Genomic DNA, 16,176 nt, shown 5'->3' with positions numbered 1-16,176 from the left:
ACAAGTACAGGACTACTAGCAGTGTGCTATGTAATAACGATTATAACAAGTACAGGACTACTGGCAGTGTGCTATGTAATAACGATTATAACAACTACAGGACTACTAGCAGTATGCTATGCAACAATGATTATAACAAGTACAGGACTACTGGCAGTGTGCTATGTAATAACGATTATAACAAGTACAGGACTACTGGCAGTGGCAACACCACAATTTCTGCAGTTACCTGTTGAACACTTTTCGGTACTTGGGTTCTCTCTGCAATGAGTCCGTAAAGTACACAAGTGTCCTACACTCATTATTATTATTATCAATCATGGTAATGTCTAAATCCCCTTCACGGAGAGGACCCTGATGTCATCAGCCAGTGTCCAGCGTTATTCCCTACCATCCAAGTGGGCATAGAGGGGGAATACAACCTTGTGGTGAGCGTAGCGTGTACGTAAAGTACACAAGTACCATTTAAAACATTCATTGGGTTCTCTGCAATGAGTCTGTAAAGTACACTAGTACTCACTTTTCATATACATTTTCCAAATGTCTGTCTAACAGGGGCATATAAAAAGCTGGGGGGGCTGTGTGGAGTACGTCCCCCATATCTGTTCCAATGTACCAGCCTGTGTGGTGTGCCAGGTTCCTAGGCTTGTCCTGCAGTGACATCTTTCCGTTGATAGATTCAGAAACACGGCGCATGGGCAGCAGAGAGCAAAACTCTGATAAAGTGGCAGAGACTTTACTAGCTCCAGTGTGACACCATTTTTCTGAATGTCACTGCAAAGGTGGCACCCTGGGATAAGCAAGGGGGCTGGAGCGCCACACAGGCAGGCTCAGTGGTTAGTGATGGGTGCTGGGCATGCAGTGCAGGGCCCCCTGTACCTATGGGCCCGTGTTTACTGCACACCTTGCACATATAGATACGCCACTGCTCTCTAATGTTGTGTTGTTATTTTGTCATTGAAGTATTATTTATAGCCTTATTAAGACTCCTTGGGCCCTAGGCAAGGTGAGGGTTTGGGCCCCCTGTGTTTGTAAAATAAAACACATAAAAATGGATTAGCGTAATCCAGACACCTCAGTGCCCACTGGGCCCTAGGCAGCCAGGAATGTATGTTGCCTGATGGGTAATCTGGCTCTAGTATTAAGGAGTTAATATATACCTACCAGTAATTCTAATTTTGGCTGCAATAGGTGCGATTGCATGGATTGGGCAAATTGCTGGGAGGTTTTATTTTTCCCTGAGTGTTGAATTATTATGTCGCGTTGTATTTTATTATATGACTATTAGACTAATTATGAAGCAGTGATTTAATTACCTTACCATAGAGAAGTGTAAGTTGTATGTTGTTTTTGTCTGTCTTAATAGTTTTAGTACAGTATTACCATTCAATTATTCAAACTACATAATCTAATAGGGCATTGAACATAATAAGGTACAGTACATTGTTTATGTAAGAAATCAAAAGATGTTTGTCAAGTGCAATCTAATTAGAGTGATTATGGTTTAGTTAAATACAATGTTGTTAATAAATTACTGGTATCTTAACAGACCACTGCACTCTGCATGTAGGAGAGGCAAAGCAGATCCAATTGACCTACAACTTGTTTTCATTCCAATCTGATTGTTGAAGTTCGACCAAAGTTCATAAATGCTTTGTGTAAGACGTACATTTTCTTTTATTTTGCAGTGTGCTTTTAGCCTTAATTATTTATGAACAGATTTTTATAACCCTTTTCAACAACTATAATCATTGTTAATAAACATCTAGTTAATCTGAATGCACTAAAATAGGGAATGAAATTAAACTGAAATATTTAATTAGCATAAATCATTATTTTCTAAGATATGCAGTACATACAGTAGTTAAGAGAAATGTACAACAGGGCATTTCAAAATCAAAGTGTCTTCATCCCATGTAGGAAAGAGGGACTGTCTTCCCTTTGGATACCTCTGAGGTTGGGGGCCAATCATTTGCTATGAACTCTGCTGCGCCAGCAGGGATATAGCAGTGAATGTATTCAATCCATTCAGAGATCTATAAAGCTCTTCTGAGTGGATGGACTGAGTTCTCTGGCAGTGTAGGCTGCGACATGATCTGGGGGAATCGGTATGTCATACCGCCGGACGTAAGCCGGCAGATGAAGATCTCGACACGGGAGGTAAGTAGGCTATCCCTAACCCTCTCCCTCCCCCTAACCCTCCCTAAGGGGTGCCTAACCCTCCCTAAGGGGTGCCTAACCCTAACCTCCCCCCTAGTGCCTAACTCTAACCTCCCCCAGGGGTGCCTAAACCTAACCCTCCATGGGGGGTGCCTAACTCTAAATCCCCCCGGGAGACCTTAAACCTAACCCCCTCCCCTCCACCCTCCCTCCCCCTGCGGCTATACACTCTCGACGCCCGGCTTACCTACGATCGGGATGTCGGTATTTCTGTGTCGGGCTAATGATAGGCGTCAGTATTTAGGTGACTATCATTAGTCCCATGCCAGGATTTCACTGTCGGGACTACATACCGATCTGGCCTGCACTGTAGGTAATTCAGTCCAATGAGTTAAAACTCATCAAGTATTTGTTAGGCAGATACACATGCCATTCATATATATATTACTATATACAACATTAAGTTTTTTCTCCAGCAGACTCTCTACTCTTTCAGCAACAGCATATCCAGCATTAGGGTATGCTACTATGATGTCTGCGGCAGCTACTGAAATGCCATAAACCAGAGGTTCCTAAATGCAGTCTTCAAGGCACCCCAGCAGATCAGATTTTAGAGATATCCATGGTTGAGCACAGGTGCAGTGGCATCACAAGTTGGGTCGGGCCGCACCCGGGTGTCACCTGCTGAGGGGTGACACCAAAGTGCTGATAACTCCTCAGTGACAGGAGCCGGGTGCTGCACTGTAGCATTATATGCAGCACTCTGCTCCTGACACAGTGAGGGAGCCGTCACTGAACACAGAGTGGTCCCCAAGGCAGTCTGCACCTCCGGGACCCCTGGAGTGACAAATCCAGGGTTTCGGGCCATGAGGCCATGTCCCCTGCCCACGAGGCCATACCCACTTCTTTGCCAGTGCGCGGCTCTGTACAATACAACCCTACTCGCATCAGGTGTCACAGTAGGGGTAATTAAATAGCATGGTGGTGGTCGAAGTGGGAATTTTGAAGTGGGGGTATGAAAAATGTAGAAATGGCGGCATCGGTGTAAGTAGTAAAAATGCGCCAGTCACAATATGAATGCGCTCCGAAGGCGCGCGGAAAATTGGGCTTGGTCATGCATCACAAGGGGTGACACACCGCCCGTTTCTTTTCACTCTGAGAGCATTCCTGTACATTAGATTATAAATGCACCTTACTTATATGGTGGTTTCTCTGAAGAAACTGATCCACCCTGGGTAGACTGTGTCTTCAGTCGGTTTTTACTATTCATGTAGGAGATCACATGGTCCGAAAGATGCCTGTTTGTGTAGGAATATAAGTTATAACCAATGTCATCATCATACAACAGAGGAGGTTCAACCAGACTCGTGCCCTGTGTCACCTCCTGCCCCCTGTATCCACACCAGCCTCCTGCCCCTTTTCTCTCTAGCTTCCTGCCACCTGCCCTGTCACTCCAGCCACACACTTAGGCTCTCCGTGAAATAAAAGGAAAACACATAGGTCCCCACAGAAAATAAGACACACAGGCCACCACAGAAAATGAAAGAAAAACAAATAGGCCCCCACAGAAAGTAAAAGACACCTAGGCCCACACAGAAAATAAAAGACAAACACATAGGCTTTGTTTAAAAAAAAACACATTGGCAATGACGGGGAAAAAAAACATATAGGCCTCCACAGGAAATAAATAAAACACATAGGGCCATATTCAATTAGGAGTGAAAGTCGATCTCGGCAAAAAGATTTATTACCATATATTTCTTAAGTCTGCCGCATATGGAATGGCATTCGCGATGGTATTTGAATTCATGACTGAATCAGACACTTATTGAGGAAATTTTCCCTTTCTGCTCAACATTAATTGGGCAGGCAGTAAGGGGTATATTTACTAAAGTGCTGGTGTTTAGATGTGGAAATGTTGCCCATAGCAACCAATCAGATTCTAGCTATTATCTTCTAGAAGGCGCTAGATAAATGTTAAGCAGAATCTGATTGGTTGCTATGGGCAACCTCTCCACATCTAAACATTTATCTAGCGCCTTCTAGAAGATAATGGCTAGAATCTGATTGGTTGCTATGGGCAACATTTCCACTTTTAAAAACCCGTATTTTAGTAATTTATACCCCTAAGTCTCAACAGCTTTGAGCAGGAGAACTTATCTCCTAATTGGGTGGGCTTTGTTTGAGATTGCTAAAGCCCTCTTCTGTGAATTCTAGCGTTGGTGTGAATAGCCTCATAAAAGCAGGAAGGAGATCAATAGACAGATTGGGTTAGACGTAACATTTATATTTTTATGATTTTTAAGTAAATAGTAATAAATACAGTATATTACATAAAGTTATGTAATTTGGTGCTAAATTAATTTTCACTGTTTTGCCACAATAATTGTAATAAGAATGTTTTAATTGTTTAAAACTAAAACAAGAAATTCTCATACTTTATAATGACAAATGCATGGTACTGCATTATCCAGCACTTCGCAAGTTTTCTCAAGGAAACGTTTCAAACAGGTCATAGAGGAGATTTATCTATGGTGCACGCACTGAACATGCTAATAAGCCACATACATGCAGATGTTTGCCTGCTGTGGTGCCTCCTGGTAGTCCCTGGATCTCCAGTTTTTGATCTTGGGGCAAGATTCAGCAAGGAACGCACCGATGCAGATGCACGCAATCGGCCGATGCGAGAATATGCTAATGAATGCATACGCACAGCAACGGCAGCAGAATAAGCAGACACCCAGCACTACATAATACCACCTACTTCCCTTTACTTGCGTCCGCTGTACCTAGCAAGACAGCAGAAACATCGGTAACATCGAAAACCATCTGACCCATATGCATAATAGTGGTTGACCTGACCCTCCCGCAGACAAAGTGAAACTTCCTGTATGCAACTAGACCTCGGGCTGCGTCCGCCGTCGCAAGGGCTTAATTATGTACGCCACTGAAACGCCGTCCAAATGCACAGGCATGCCTGCGTTTGCCTGGCCACCTTCCCGTCACAACCCACAAGTGGCATTTCCTGTCAATCACTGTGCTCTGGGTCTTTGTAGCCTCTGCAAACGCAGTTCCCATCTCAATAGTTGGCTCGCGCTTGCACACTGTGATGCATGCAAAATAATCCGATTGCATGCGTCTGCATCCGTGTGTTCTTGCTGAATCAGGTCCCTTGTCCTTTCAGATTATATATTTTTTTTTGAGGAGTAGGGCAGTCTTCTGATGAAATGTGGCTTGTTTTGTTTTATATGTATGCAGCCCAGTATGATTCTTTTATTTTACAGAGCTACCAAATTACAATGTTTACTCTTGCCTATTGGTATAACTAAAATGTTGTGTGCTGTTTAGCAAATTTTTGAAGAAACCACAAAGTTTTTTGAGAGGGACCAGAAGAGGTGTGTCCCTCCCAATCAGTCACTAGATTGCTCTGTGTGGCGTATAAGTCACTAGATTGCTCTGTGTGGTGTATAAGTTACTAGATTGCTCTCTGTTGTGTATCAGTGACTAGATTGCTCTGTGTGGTGTATAAGTCACTAGATTGCTCTGTGTGGTGTATAAGTCACTAGATTGCTCTGTGTCGTATATAAGTCACTAGATTGCTCTCTGTGGTATATCAGTCACTAGATTGCTCTCTGTGGTATATCAGTCACTAGATTGCTCTGTGTGGTGTATAAGTCACTAGATTGCTCTCTGTGGTATATCAGTCACTAGATTGCTCTCTGTGGCATATCAGTCACTAGATTACTCTCTGTGGTGTATCGGTCACGAGATTGATCTGTGTGATGTATGTCACTAGATTGCTCTCTGTGGTGTATCAGTAACTAGATTGATCTGTGTGGTGTATCAGTCACTAGATTGCTCTCTGTGGTGTATCAGTCACTAGAATGCTCTCTGTGGTGTATCAGTCACTAGAATGCTCTCTGTGGTGTATCAGTCACTAGATTACTCTCTGTGGTGTATCAGTCACTAGAATGCTCGCTGTGCTATAGCAGACATTAGAATGTTTTTTGGGAATCGGTATTAAATTAGAGCAATCTAGTGACCGATACACCACAGAGAGCAATCTAGTGACCGATACACACCAGAGAGCAATCTAGTGACCGATACACACCAGAGAGCAATCTAGTGACCGATACACCACAGAGAGCAATCTAGTGACCGATACACCACAGAGAGCAATCTAGTGACCGATACACACCAGAGAGCAATCTAGTGACTGATACACCACAGAGAGCAATCTAGTGACTGATACACCACAGAGAGCAATCTAGTGACTGATACACCACAGAGAGCAATCTAGTGACCGATACACCACAGAGAGCAATCTAGTGACCGATACACACCAGGGAGCAATCTAGTGACTGATACACCACAGAGAGCAATCTCGTGACTGATACACCACAGAGAGCAATCTAGTGACTGATACACCACAGAGAGTATTCCAACGTCTGATACAGCACAGAGATCATTTTAGCAAAAAAAACATCCTAATTTCTGTTATAGTAGAGAAATCATTCTAGTGACTAATACACTACAGTGAATATTCTAATGACTTATACAGGACAGAGAGTAGTATAGTGACCTATACAGCACTGAGCGCATTCTAGTGACTGATACAGCACAGGGAGTATTCTAGTGTCTCATACAGCAGTCATTCTAGTGACTGATGCAGCACAGATAGCAGTTTAGTGACTGATGCAGCACAGATACAGTAGCAGTTTAGTGTCTGATGCAGCACAGATAGCAGTTTAGTGACTGATGCAGCACAGATACAGATAGCAGTTTAGTGTCTGATGCAGCACAGATAGCAGTTTAGTGACTGATGCAGCACAGATAGCAGTTTAGTGACTGATGCAGCACAGATACAGTAGCAGTTTAGTGACTGATGCAGCACAGATAGCAGTTTAGTGACTGATGCAGCACAGATAGCAGTTTAGTGACTGATGCAGCACAGATACAGTAGCAGTTTTGTGACTGATGCAGCACAGATAGCAGTTTAGTGACTGATGCAGCACAGATACAGTAGCAGTTTAGTGACTGATGCAGCACAGATACAGTAGCAGTTTAGTGACTGATGCAGCACAGATAGCAGTTTAGTGACTGATGCAGCACAGATACAGTAGCAGTTTAGTGACTGATGCAGCACAGATAGCAGTTTAGTGAGTGATGCAGCACAGATACAGTAGCAGTCTAGTGTCTGATGCAGCACAGATAGCAGTTTAGTGACTAATACACTACACAGAGCAGTCTAGTGACTGATGCAGCACAGATACAGTAGCAGTTTAGTGACTGATGCAGCACAGATAGCAGTTTAGTGACTGATGCAGCACAGATACAGTAGCAGTTTAGTGACTGATGCAGCACAGATAGCAGTTTAGTGAGTGATGCAGCACAGATACAGTAGCAGTCTAGTGTCTGATGCAGCACAGATAGCAGTTTAGTGACTAATACATTACACAGAGCAGTCTAGTGACTGATACAGCGCAGGAAGTATTCTAGTGCCCCACACAGCAGTCATTCTAGTGATTGATAAAGTACAGAGAGCAGTCTAGTGACTGATACTGCACATAGGGCCTGATTCAGCACAGATAGTAATTGCGATCACAGCTGCGTAATTGCACACAATGCAGCTGTGAAAATATGCCATTGTCTGCCACCGCTCATCCAGCATAGAGCTCCCACTGCTGCTTTCTCACATCCGTAATACCTCGCAGTCCTGCGTATACATCGGTACCATCGAAGCACATCAGCCTGTCATGCACAATTACAGCAGGTCTGACCCGTCACTGAAATTGCAAGTCTCATTGCACGCAGGCAGAGGGCTCTCAAGCTGCGTATGCAATCGCAGTGGCAAATTTATGCATGCCCATGCAACGGTGTTAAAACTGACAGGCACGCCTGCCTTTCTGCAACCACTGCCACGTCACCACCCCCAAATGCTCACGGCCTGTGACTCACTCTGTGATGGATTCATATATGGGTACGTAATCGCAGTGCGATTGCAGCGCAGTGCTGTGCATACATAGTAATGAACAATCGGCCGATCTGCGCACGTAGTTGCAATTGCGTATATGCTGTTGAATAAGGCCCATAGAGCAGTTTAGTGACAGATACTGCACAGAGAGCCTTTAAAGTGTCTGATACAACACAGGGAGCATTCTAGTGTCTTATACAGTACAGACAGCAATCTAGTGACTGACAGTGGCATAACTAGGGTATTTGAAGCCCAGGACAAATTTAAAAATGGAGCCCCACCTATGTGTGCACGGTGAAAAATGGGCGTGATCACTTAAAAATGGGGCGTGTCAACATGACACACACCCCTTTATCATTACTCTGAACATTCCTTTCCATATGCACCTTTACCCCAGTAGTGCCCCTTATACAGTACCCCCAGTATGCAATGTCCCCAGTTGTGGTCCCTCTTATGCAGGCCCATAGTAGTGCCCCTTATACAGTACCCCCAGTAGTGGTCCCCCTTATGCAGCCCCCCATTAGTGCCCCTTATACAGTACCCCCAGTATGCAATGTCCCCAGTAGTGGTCCCCTTATTCAGTGCCCCCCGTAGTTGCCCCCTTTATGCAGTGTCCCATGTAGTGGTCCCCCCTATGAAGTGCCCCCAGTAGTGGTACCCCCTATGCAGTGTCCTTTATATAGTGCCCCCAGTAGTAGTCCCCCCTATGCAGTGCCCCCAGTAGTGGTACCCCCTAATCAGTGTCCTTTATATAGTGCCTCCAGCAGTAGTCCCCCCCCCCCCAAAGCAGTGCCCCCAGTAGTGGTCCCCTTTATGCAGGCCCCCAGCAATGATCCCCCCTATCCAATGCCCCTTATACAGTGCCCCCTATAGTGGACCTCACTATTTAGTGCCCCCAGTAGTGGTCCCCCCAGTGCAGTGCCCCTTGTGCCCCTAGTAGTAAGCCCCTTATATAGTGCCCCCAGCAGTAGTCTTCCCCCCCATGCAGTGTCCCCAGTAGTGGTCCCCCTTATGCAGGCCCCCAGTAGTGATCCCCCCCTATCTGGTGCCCTTATACAGTGCCCCCTGTAGTGAACCTCCCTATTTAGTGCCCCCATTAGTGCCCCCTTAGTAATAAGCCCCTTATATATTCTCCCCAATAGTAGTTTCCATTGTGCACCTAGTAGTAAGCCCCTTATATAGTGCCCCCACTAGTAGTTTCCCTCCCAGTAGTAGTCCCCAGTAGACGTTCCCCCTCTCCAAATGCAGTGCCCCCAGTAGTAGCCCCCCAACAGTTGTAGTCCCCAATAGTGCCCACCCCCAGTAGAGGTTCTCCCCAGTAATGGTGCTCCCCCCCCCTAATGCAGTCACACAATGTAAAAAAAAATACTTACCTGAATCCACGCTCCGGCTCCCGCCGCCACCGCCACACGTCAGTCCTCCCGGGCTGGCGCGCTCTGCGTTATGGGAGAGACGTCATTACGTCTCTTCCCACTGTAAGAGCCGGGAGGCGGCACTCATGAGTGAGCTCCAGCCCAGCTTTTGCAGTGGGCGCAGCAGCAGTCAATGAGTATATGTCTGACTCTCATTGGCTGCTGGTTAACACACACATCGCTGCCATACGGCGGGGATGTGTGTGCAGCAGCAGCCAATGAGAGTCTGTCTGACTCTCATTGGCTGCTGGTTAACACACATCGCTGTAGCGCTGGCGGCGATGTGTGTGTTTAAACCGCACAGCCTGAGCCCGCCTCCCACCCTCCTCTTGGCGCTATTGGGTAATCGCTTGGGGAGGAAGGGGCTCGACTGTGCAGCAAAGGACCGGCGCTGGGCACAGGGAAGCCTAGCGCCGGTCCTGTGTAAATGTGTTGCGCTGACCGCCCACACTGCGGTTGACGCTACACTGCCTAACTAGGACGGGCCGGACCGTGGCCGGCAGCGCCGCCTGTCCTACGGTGCCCAGGGCACGTGCCCCGCTCGCCCTGCCCTAGTTACGCCACTGGTGCCTGATAATACAGCATTCTACTGACTGGTACAGTACAGATAGCAATCTAGTGACTGATACCATACAGATAGCAATCTAGTGACTGATACAGTACAGATAGCATTCCACTGACTGATACAGCACAGATAGTCTTCTAGTGACAACTATACAATGCAAGGAGCATTCCAGTGTATCAGATGCTGCTCTGTTGCTACAGACCGCTTTATGTTTTGCCAAAGAAAATAAAGTTTTCATAATTATCTGATTGTGGAATATTTGTTTTCTGTATGATTTGTAAAACTGTATCTTTCTGTATAATCACTATTACATTCAATTATACAAAACAGATTAATTTTGAGAGGACTTGGCACTGTGATCAGGGTGATTGGAGACACCGGGATGGTGGAAACAGGAAATGTATAATTAAGAAGCATTTGTAGAGCACATGAACTTACTCATATAGACGACCACTTATCAGGGGAGTAGACGGGAAGCGAATTCAGACCATTGGTGGATTTACCTTTTAAAGATGGTTGGGTGATCAGAGTAATAGTGTCTGTCACAGAGAAGGGAGACCAGAAAGATGAGAAACCTTAAGCCAACTGGCCCTATAACAATCACACTCTCCGCTACCACAGTAGTTCCACCACTGCACTTGCTTTAAGGTAGTTATCAAACGATTAGATACACCTTTACTGACTGGTTGGCTGACTTGCTGCTAAACACCACTCTCTGGAGTAATGATCTGGATGTGAGTCTTGACTACTCTTTTGGCTGTTCCCAAATCCTGATAGTACAGTCCATCCTGTGTATCGGACTTGTGCTACGATTAATGACCACAATTTTGCCTACTCCTTTGCTGCTTTCTCATACTAGCCTATGACCCTCTTGCTATAGCTAATTCTGAGTACTAAAACCCTAAAACTGAAGTACTTCACAACTGCCTGACTCGTTGTACTATTATCCATCCCATGCCAATATGTACAATGAATCTAGGACTGTCCAGACAACAATTCCGTCTAAACCATAGCACTCTGCTAATACTTTCTTCTGTCTGCTTCTCATAAAGGAGCCGTAATGATGTGAGTGCCACTGGTACCGCCACACAGAGAGCAAAGCTGTCGAGGCGGCACCTTTGCTGCCCCAGTGACAGCTGTGTTCAGCTTGTGAGGAGCCTAGAAGGGCAGTCTGTAGCTTGAAGAGGTGCCAAGCACTTCCTTAAGACCCACCCGGTGTCCAGTTTCTGTTGTTATGACGTGGTGGGGTGCAGAAGTGCCCTGCTACAGGACTGTCTCATTACACCTGTGTCATTATTAAAGCATTTCAGTCCCACCGTATATCTCTATTCCTGATCACTTCCTTCCAATTGCCACTATAGTCTTGAGATCCTGCCACTGGGGTCCATCATTCCACTATCCGTGTAATTGTTCTACCCTGTAAACTGGACAGAAGAGTGCATATTTTTAGTGTGTATTTTAGAACTCGTTATCACATCACTCAATAGGTGAAAAGTGCTGGTGATAACACTGCTAGTCATGGAGAAGCCTTTTAAACAAGTATCACAGCAGGAAATCTGGGCAAACCATATAGTGTGTGTATGTATGTGTGTAATATATATATATATATATTAGGGGTGTGCACCGGCCACTTTTCGTGTTTTGTGTTTTGGTTTTGGATCTGGATCTTTCTTCGTGTTTTGGATCTGGATTGGTTTTGCCAAAACCACCCTTCCGTGTTTTGGGTTCTGGGTTTTGTGTTTTGGATCTGTATTTTTTTGAAAAAAAGCATAAAAACAGCTAAAATCACAGAATTTGTAGGTTTTTCTGCTCCTATGCTATTATTAACCTCAATAACCTTAATTTCCACTCATTTCCAGTCTATTCTGAACACCTCACACCTCACAATAGTGTTTTTATGTCCAAAAGGTTGCACCGAGGTAGCTGGATGACTATGCTAAGCGACACGAGTGGGCGGCACAAACACGTGACCCATCTAGGAGTGACACTGCAGTGGCAGGCAGGATGGCAGTTAGAAAAACTAGGCCCCAAACTGTACATAATGCAAAGAAAAAAAGAGGTGCAAGATGGAATTGTCCTTGGGCCCTCCCACCCACCCTTATGTTGTATAAACAGGACATGCACACTTTAACAAATCAATCATTTCAGCGCCAGGGTCTGCCACACAACTGTGGCTGAAATGATTGGTTCGTTTGGGCCCCCACAAAACAAGCTGGCAATTAATGTGTCCCTGCACAAACTGGCTCTACGGAGGCAAGATGTCATCCTCATCCTCCTCATCCACCGATTCCTCACCCTCTTCAGTGTGTACATCCTCATCCTCACAAAGTATTAACTCGTCCCCACTTGAATCCACCACCACAGGTCCCTCTGTACCTTCTGGAGGCTGGTCTCCCTGGAAGAGCTGATAATTCATTTTGATGAACATCATCTTCTCCACATTCTGTGGAAGCAACCTCCTACGCCTTTCGCTGACAAGGTTCCCGGCTGCACTAAACACTCTTTCGGAGTACACACTGGAGGGGGGGCAACTCAGGTAAAATAGAGCCAGTTTGTACAGGGGCCTCCAAATTGCCTCTTTTTCCTGCCAGTACAGGTATGGACTGTCTGACATGCCTACTTGGATGCTGTCACCGATGTAATCCTCCACCATTCTGTCAATGGTGACAGTATCATATGCAGTGACAGTAGACATGTCAGAAATTGTTGCCAGGTCCTTCAGTCCGGACCAGATGTCCAAACTTGGTCCTGCCTGCCCTGCATCACCGCCAGCGGGTTGCTTAGGATACCTAAGTTTTTTCCTGGCAGCCCCAGTTGCGGGAGAAAATGAAGAAGGAGCCGTTGACGTGTCACGTTCCGCTTCAGCTGACAGTGTGTTCACCAGCAGGTCTTTGCACCTCTGCAGGCTTGTGTCGGCCGGAAAGAGAGACACCACATAGGCTTTAAACCTAGGATCGAGCACGGTGGCCAAAATGTAGTGGTCTGATTTCAACAGATTGACCACCCTGGAATCCTGGCAAAGCGAATGAAGGGCTTCATCCACAAGTCCCACATGCCGAGCGGAATCGCTCCGTCTTAGCTCCTCCTTCACTTTCTCCAGCTGCTTCTGCAAAAGCCTGATGAGGGGAATGACCTGACTCAAGCTGGCAGTGTCTGAACTGACTTCACGTGTGGCAAGTTCGAAGGGCTGAAGAACCTTGCACAACACGGAAATCATTCTCCACTGCGCTTGAGTCAGGTGCATACCCCCTCCTTTGCCTATGTCATAGGTGGATGTATAGGCTTGTATGGCCTTTTGCTGCTCCTCCATCCTCTGAAGCATATAGAGGGTTGAGTTCCACCGCGTCACAACCTCTTGCTTCAGGTGATGGCGGGGCAGGTTCAAGAGTGTTTGCTGGCGCTCCAGTCTTCGGCACGCAGTCGCTGAATGGCGAAAGTGGCCAGAAATTTTTCGGGCCACCCAAAGCGTCTCCTGCACGCCCCTGTCGCTTTTCAGAAAATTCTGCACCACCAAGTTTATTGTGTGAGCAAAACATGGGACGTGCTGGAATTTGCCCAGATGTAATGCCCGCACAATATTGGTGGCGTTGTCAGATATCACAAATCCCCAGGAGAGTCTAAGTGGGGTAAGCCACTGGGCGATGATTTCCCTCAGTTTCTCTAAGAGGTTGTCGGCGGTGTGCCTCTTACTGAAACCGGTGATACACAGCGTAGCCTGCCTTGTAACGAGCTGGCGTTTCTGAGATGCTGCTACTGGTGACGCTGCTGCTGTTGCTGCGTAAGGTGATACATCTACCCAGTGGGCTGTCACAGTCATATAGTCCTTAGTCTGCCCTGTTCCACTTGTCCACATGTCCGTGGTTAAGTGGACATTGTGTACAACGGCATTTTTCAGGACACTGAGGACACTTTTTCTGACGTTTCTGTACAGTCTCGGTATCGCCTGCCTAGTGAAGTGGAATCTAGACGGGATTTGGAACCGGGGACACACTACCTCCATCAATTGTCTAAATCCCACTGCACTAATGGCGGATACCGGACGCACGTCTAACACCAACATAGCAGTCAAGGCCTCAGTTATACGTTTTGCTTCAGGATGACTGCTGTCGTACTTCATCCTCCTCGCTAAGGACTGTTGGAGGGTCAATTGTTTAGTAAAAGTAGTGGTGTTCCTACTTCCTCTCTGGGATGATGAACGACTCCCAGCAGCAGCAGCAACAGCAGCAGCGGCAGCAGTAGGCGTAGCAATGCAGGATCCTCCGGAGGAATCCCGGATAGGAGAGTCAGTCATGCCAGTGACATGGCCTGCAGGACTACTTCCGATCCTGACTAAGGAGGAAATTGACGAGGAGGGAGTTGACGGTGTGGTTTGCAGGCGCTTGGATACAACAGGACAACGGGATTTAGGTGTCCCTGGACTGCTTACGGTCTGAGCCAAAGTTTCTGAACTTGACAGTAACTTTTTATGAACGCGCTGCAGGTGCCGTATAAGGGAGGATGTTCCTAGGTGGTTGATGTCCCTACCCCTACTTATTTCACCTTTACATATGGTACATATGGCAAGACAGTTGTTGTCCGGATTTGGATAGAAATATTGCCAGACCAAAGAGGTGGAATGTTTGGTCTTCTGCCCAGGCATGACCGTGATGGGCTTTTTCATCCCACGGACAACAACTGTCTCCCCCGGAGCCTGATTTAAACAAACCACATCACCATCAGAATCCTCCTCGCCAACTTCCTCCTCAGCGCCAGCTACACCAGTATCCTCATCCTGTTGTACTTCAACAGTGACATCTTCAATTTGCATATCAGCAAGTGGACTGTGGGTGCTCCTTTCAGCACTTGCAGGGGGCGTGCAAATGGTGGAAAGAGCCACCTCTTCCCGTCCAGTGCTGGGAAGGTCAGGCATCGCAACCACCACCACACTTGGACTCTCCTTGGGGATTTGTGATATCTTCTTAGAAAGCACAGTTCTTCGCTGTGCTTTTGCCAGCTTAACTCTTTTGATTTTTTTAGTGGGAGGAGTGCTTCCATCGTCATGTGAAGCTGAACCACTAGTCATGAACATACTAGGGATCGACCTTAGCCGTTCCTTGCCACTCCGTGTCGTAAATGGCATATTGGCAAGTTTACGTTTCTCTTCAGCTGATTTAAATGTCTTTTTCAAGGTCATTTTCCTGAACTTTGCCATTTGGGATTGTATGTGCCCTCTACTATGACATTGGGCATCGGCCTTGGCAGACGACGTTGATGGCATGTTATCGTCTATGTCATGACTAGTGGCAGCAGCTTCAGCACTAGGAGGAAGTGGTTCTTGATCTTTCTCTATTTTATTTTTATCGGAGAAAGTTTGGTCCTCCATTTATGTTATATCGATTTGATATATACGTGCGGCTAAACCCAGAAAATAAATTTTTTTTTGGTTCGGACTGGAGTGTACTTTGTGGGTTACAGCACCCTTTAACGGTCAAGCCAGCCGGCCCTTTACTTATGACACAGGCGCACTCTTGGCACTACTTTGTTGATGCACGTGCGGCTACTGCGCACACAATTCACAAACACAGAAAATAATTTTTTTTTGGTTTGGACTGGAGTGTACTTTGGGGGTTACAGCACCCTTTAACGGTCAAGCCAGCCGGCCCTTTACTTATGACACAGGCGCACGCTTGGCACTACTTTGTTGATGCACGTGCGGCTACTGCGCACACAATTCACAAACACAGAAAATAATTTTTTTTTGGTTTGGACTGGAGTGTACTTTCGGGGGTTACAGCACCCTTAACGGTCAAGCCAGCCGGCCCTTTACTTATGACACAGGCGCACGCTTGGCACTACTTTGTTGATGCACGTGCGGCTACTGCGCACACAATTCACAAACACAGAAAATAATTTTTTTTTGGTTTGGACTGGAGTGTACTTTTGGGGGTTACAGCACCCTTTAACGGTCAAGCCAGCCGGCCCTTTACTTATGACACAGGCGCACGCTTGGCACTACTTTGTTGATGCACGTGCGGCTACTGCGCACACAATTCACAAACACAGAAAATAATTTTTTTTTAGGTTTG

At 46.3% G+C, this 16,176-nt stretch overlaps 1 protein-coding gene across 4 annotated transcripts in view; it reads left to right on the top strand.

The window, feature by feature from the left end:
* Window positions 1-16,176, top strand: part of LOC148521611 (dipeptidyl peptidase 4-like) — a 168,947-nt gene that overhangs the window by 21,970 nt on the left and 130,801 nt on the right. The gene's annotated exons all lie outside the window — the stretch shown is intronic.

The sequence above is a fragment of the Taudactylus pleione genome, unplaced genomic scaffold (assembly GCF_031769625.1).
Source record: "Taudactylus pleione unplaced genomic scaffold, aTauple2 ptg000156l, whole genome shotgun sequence".
Taxonomy (NCBI): domain Eukaryota; kingdom Metazoa; phylum Chordata; class Amphibia; order Anura; family Myobatrachidae; genus Taudactylus; species Taudactylus pleione.
The sequence above is the reverse complement of the archived record's forward strand: the minus strand, read 5'-3'. Positions and strand labels throughout refer to the sequence as shown.